Source organism: Heliangelus exortis, chromosome 1 (genome assembly GCF_036169615.1).
Source record: "Heliangelus exortis chromosome 1, bHelExo1.hap1, whole genome shotgun sequence".
Lineage (NCBI taxonomy): Eukaryota > Metazoa > Chordata > Aves > Apodiformes > Trochilidae > Heliangelus > Heliangelus exortis.
Genome location: NC_092422.1, coordinates 122,398,661 through 122,404,200, shown reverse-complemented (window position 1 = coordinate 122,404,200; position 5,540 = coordinate 122,398,661). Strand labels below are relative to the sequence as shown.

At 44.4% G+C, this 5,540-nt stretch overlaps 1 long non-coding RNA gene across 1 annotated transcript; it reads right to left on the bottom strand.

Moving 5' to 3' along the window:
* Positions 1–576: 576 nt before the first annotated feature.
* Positions 577–4,587, bottom strand: LOC139796305 (uncharacterized). The gene is made up of 3 exons (XR_011725965.1): positions 4,397–4,587; positions 777–909; positions 577–687 (listed from the first exon to the last, which is right to left on the bottom strand). It is a non-coding gene; the product is annotated as an uncharacterized lncRNA (long non-coding RNA).
* Positions 4,588–5,540: the final 953 nt, after the last annotated feature.

Genomic DNA, 5,540 nt, shown 5'->3' with positions numbered 1-5,540 from the left:
GGTAAAAGCAGCCAGTGAATCCTATAGCAGTGCATTGCTAATCCTACCTCTTTACAGGGCTTTCAAGGCACCAAGGTTCTTCTGAGGTGTTCCGTGGGATGAAAAGTTTTTACCAAACATCATCTTTTTGGTCAGGAGATACTGAGGTAGTTCAGATCATTGTGCTGGAGGCAGGAGTTGAGACTGTGCCTAGAGGATCCATCATCTCCTCCACTCATTTCCAGCAGTGAATCCCACAGCAGAGCCTAGAGGAACACCTTTATGGAGGGTCTACCACAGCATCCAACTCACACGAGTGCTGGGCCTTGCTCTGCATGTCAATCACACCACTGTGGGCTGAGGCTGAAGTCCACCACAAACAGGTCCTGTGAAAAGAGGAGGCGAAGTAATGCCACTGTCACACTAAAGGGTGTTGGTTGATGCTCAGGTCTGGAGTCCCGAGGACCTGAGGTGCTCAGGTAGCTCCCAGCACTTAGGTGGGAGCTGGTTACTCTGAGAGAAGTGCAAAAAGCTGGTTGTCTTGGTAAGGTGAAAAATTAGGCTTGTGCCTCTCACAGAAACTGTATGCTGGTAGGGTGGTTGACATTTAGTTTATTTGCAGGGACAAACTTTTTGCTGCTGGTGGTCAATGAGGCACACTTCAAATGCTGTCTGTAGACCCTGGAGGTGTTTTGTAATAGGTGACTCCTGTAAAAAAATGTCAGAAAATTCGTTTGCTGACAGCTGTGGGAACAGAGGTTTTAAACAGAACAGCAGTTTCCCAACACATTGCTTACCAAGTGATTCCTCTGTGATTATTATTTACAGTCAAGGAAACCAGCATTCAGCCTGTAGCTGAACATGGGAGGGGGGAAGAGCTGACTTTTCATCAGTCTGGTTCAGCCTTGGCCAGGAGGCAGCATGGCAGGCCTAAGAGTGAGGTAAACGGGAGATGCCAAAAGGTGTGGGTTGGCTTTTTTGCACCAGTCCTCCACAAAAAGCCTTCCACAAATATGAGTGCCAAACCTCTGTATATTATATAAAAAAACAACACATTCTGGGAATGTATGTGTGGGTACGGGCGTGGAGGTGACACAGGTGTGCTACCCAGTGTTTTATTTGTGCAAGCTTGCAGGAAATGCCAGACCTTGTTGGGATACAACCCTTAGAACACTGTAGGGCCAGTCCCACCACCCCAGCCCAGAGCGGGGCAGCTGGGGGGCACTGGAGCAGCTCCAACCCTGGGCATTGGGCACTGTCCTGGGGACAGATTGAGGTCTGGCCAGGACATCAACCTGGGTGTTTGGGTCATGGTTCTGTGCTCAGACACAGGTCCAGGATGGCTGCAGAGGACCAAAGGGAAGGGACAGGGACAGGATGGGCAGAGCAGCGCTATGGGGAGAGGAAGACCGGCAGCGTTGCATCTCCCGGCAGGGGCTGATGTCCCTGGGGTGCTGAACTAGGCTCCTGGAATACTGGGCAGCGTGAGGGGAATCCTGAGGATTCAGACAGGGACAGTCAGGGCTGGTCAGGAGGTACCCACAGGGTGATGGCAGTGGCCACTCGCAGGTTCTCTCTGTGTGTATTCAGGCAAATGAAGGTGTGTGTGTGTAAGCAGCCAGTCTCTGGTTACAGACTAGACCTCAGAAGTATGAAGCACAAAGAGGTAATGATATGGTGGGGAAGTCACCATTTGCTGCTATTTAGTCCTCTCTCTCTTCCCTGGAAAGCACCTATTTGGACTGTGAGAGTAATATCTGTGCTAATGTTTGACGGAAGAGACACCTTGAGTGTACGTGTGCTGTTTAGATAGCTTATACATAAAAGCTTGTGATTCAAAGAACTGACTGTCTCGTTGAGATAGGCAGTACCAGAAGAAGCAGCATTAAACTGAGAGATGAGATAGCATGCCACAATGCAAAGGGAGACAAGCAAAATCCTCTTGGCAAGTGTATGCTGTAGGTGCAGATGCTGCAGCATTAAGCTTACACTTCCCAGGTTTCTTTACATATGGGCTGATAGATGAGTCTGGCACTGCAGTGATAGCAGAGATTGTCCAGGGAATGGGAAATTGAGCTGGCTGGGAGGACCTGAACTGTAACCACAAGACTACTGTGCCCAATGGAAAACAGAAGATACTCAGTCCACAAAAAAAAGCACTGTTAGCAGCAGTCCAGGCATCACAAATAGGAAGGTGAGTAAGAACCAATAGCTGATAAAATATTATGACTGCAAAGCTGCAGAGAAGGAGACAAGGGCTGTGGGCAGGGAGTAAAAATAGAGAGCCCAGAAGGGAAGGCTGAGACATCTGACGTAGAGTGATCTCTCGGGGACTGAAGCAGAAGACTGCAGTTCCCTGGATATCTGACTTACAGACAGGAGATAGTCACTTGCAAACAGTAGATTTTGTGGTTGGCTGTCAAAATGAATATCAGCTTTGCTAAGAAAGGAAAGAAGGGTCAGTGAGAAAAAAAAATCTGCAGCAGATGTTATTATGAGGATGACCTGGTATCTAAGTACCTGAAATAGGATACAAAGGAGGAAAAGAAAGAAAAATACATGAGGGATATAGTCTCCTTCAAAATAGGGAGAACCGGCCTGGTGGAATCTGCAGCTATAACCAGAGAAAAGCACAGCAGGTCAAACAGGCTGAGAAAGCTGACAAAAGAACACCACCATATATAAACTTTAAAGAAAAAAGAAAAAAAAAAAAACCAAACAGCTGTAAATGTGCTTTTGGCAGTTGATTTAGGTGCTCACTTTTAATTATATTTTATCATTCGAAGTGAAATGTATTCCTTTGAAATATTCTACCCATGTAGCTCATAGCCTTTCTTCCAATTATATTACAAGTTATATTACAAGTTTTAGTGAACTCTGTTGTTGCTAATTCATCTCCCTTTTATTTTGACAGTGTGACTTTTGTTTACAATTAGTACAGCTAACTTTATGCAGGTTCATGTGGGTCAAAAGAAGAGGATTTTTATTCAACAAGGTGAGAAAACAAATGAGTCCTCCTTTCCTCTGGAGTGCTTGTTAGTTTTGGTTTGTTTTGTTTTTAATGAAGAAAAATCTCCCAGAAATAGATCTTCTGGTAGGATTTAATCAAACTTGATCGTCTGATTCCAAAAGATACCTTTGAAAACTCCCCTTCACTGAGACATACCTCTGGAAGTACCTAAGCTGTATAGGTACTGTGGATTTTTGTCTAATTTCTTAAGGAAGTAAGACTGATGTGATCATCCAGTATACATTTGTTTTACCTACAGATTGACTTCAAGTGCACTTTGAACTCATTAGGTAGTTTCACCAGATCTGAAAGTGGAATGACAGTCTTAAATATATTTAAATTCCACACATTTGATGAAAATAAATAGCTGTGTAGAGGAGTAAGAATTTAATTAGCGTGCCCACTATGAAAAAGCCTGCAGCATGAGTGTAATCCATATCAGACACTGAAGACTATGAGAGAGAGAAGGAGGGAATAACAAATCCAGTCTGTGGGCTCAGAAATCTCCAGTTAGAACTCATATTGTCTTAGAGAGCAGATAATCCAAGAAAGACTGGAACTAGCTTTTGGATTCATCGCTTGAAGAATTTTTCCTTTTACTCTATTATTAGTGTAATTAGTTATTTTATACATTTGATTCTGAAAATGCCTAAAGACTGTTTGATCACTATCAACTTGCTCTAGGATTGAAAGAGCTGAGCAGCCCGTCCTCATCCTGGGATCACACCCAAAGAAGATTTTCCTTCTGAAAAAGAGTCATCTACTGACCATCCTAACCAGCTTTGGAGACCATGGGCAACTAGAGCAGGCTCACTGGGGAGGTGAACCCAGCTGTGTTCTCCTTCAGAACAGTTCTGAGAGGATCTCCCTCCTCTTTTCCTTAGTGTACAATCTTTGCTTGTGGTTACTGTGCTGATTTGTTAAGTGGCTGATTTACCACTGCTCCTCTCTGCTTTGCCTGATGGGCCCTCCCAAATCCTTTAACCTCAGGCTCAGGACTGGCCAGTGTGCCCTGAACAACTTCAGAGATGATATAGTAGACTGTGTATAATGCTGTAGACTGTACTGCTTCAGAAGCTTGCTTGGGATGACAAACACTACACCTTGGTCCTTTTTTGTGGGTTGCTGGTACTGGAATACAGATGTCTCTTCTCACAGGTGAGCATCCTTTCATGAAGCTCTGGGGTTTAGATTATTTTGAAGTTTGCTCTTTAAACATCTCTCATCAGCCCCTTCTTCCTGGCTCCCCCCTCCTTCCTGGTTCCTGTGCCTGTCTTGCATTATTTTTATATACAGTAGCACACCTTCCACACAAGGACTGCTTAGCATCATTTCCCAAGCTTGCCTACAGCTTCCTGGTTTGTCTTTGTGTAAAGAGTAAATAGAATAGTAAATAATAAGAATTACTTTGGCAGCAGAATCAACATCAAGATCCTGCTCAGGCCTTTGGAAGAAAAAAATAGAGTGCAGATGTCAGTCTTCAAGAGAGAGTTCTGTTGGTGACTTCTGCCTGAGGGACAGAACTTAAGACAACTTATTGCTGTCATTAGCTACATGTGTCATTTAGCTCTCGGCAGCTTCCTGCCCAGCATGCAGGGTCACTGCGAGCTCATATTGCATATGAGAATGCCTGGGTGATGCACAGTTCTGTGGTACCACTGGAGATGAGTCTGGACACACTGTCAGCTAGTGAATTGGTGATGTGTGTCGTGCTGTTAGGGTGTAGTTACTGCACAGGGCGCTCCATGGCCAGCTGAGTCTCCACGGTGCTGAATCAGATCTGGAACTGTTGTTCAGGCACTGTAGTGCAGAAAGGGTGTAGCTTATGCCAATTTGCCTTCTCCCTTAAGGCTGCTTCTAATTCTGGAGATAGATGGACTAAACTTTGCATGGTGTTGCCTTGCGGGGCGATGACATATAAAATCACCTATGCCAGCAACATTTTGGTTTGCATGAGGGACTGGGAATCTCAGCGGGAGAAGACAGCTAAGATATCAGCAATGTAGGATCTGGCTTTTAGCCCATTTTATTTTGAACCTAAGTTTTAGTTTTTTAGTCTGTCTTTTCATTAATTATTTTGGGTGTTATGAAACCCTATATTCTGTCTGCCTTTGTAGTTCTATAATGAATTTAAACCTCTTGTAATTCAACCTGAAGTACTATAAATAGATTTTGCTTTGGGCTGCCTTTCAATTTCAACAAACCCAGTATCTGTGGCTAAGTGATTGCTGTCTCCCTATTTGCATTTTTTACCTCTGGATATAATCAAGTAGCTACCATGTTCTCGCTCCCTTATTGTTTCTGCATTCCCACACAAGGAGAAGATTTTGCTCTAGTGCAAATTATAACAGTGAATCTTTTTCCCTGGCATGCTGCTGCCCATTCGGAAATGCATGGGTCATAAAGACCTACAGCATCACCTCATGGGTCACACATGCGTAGAGGCCAGGCAAGCTGCTGAGCTCCTTTAGTTTCTGCAGGAGCCCTGGTGTTAAAATGTGACTAGGATGGGGAGCTGGCACTTCAACAGAGTCCCAGGGTACATAAAAAA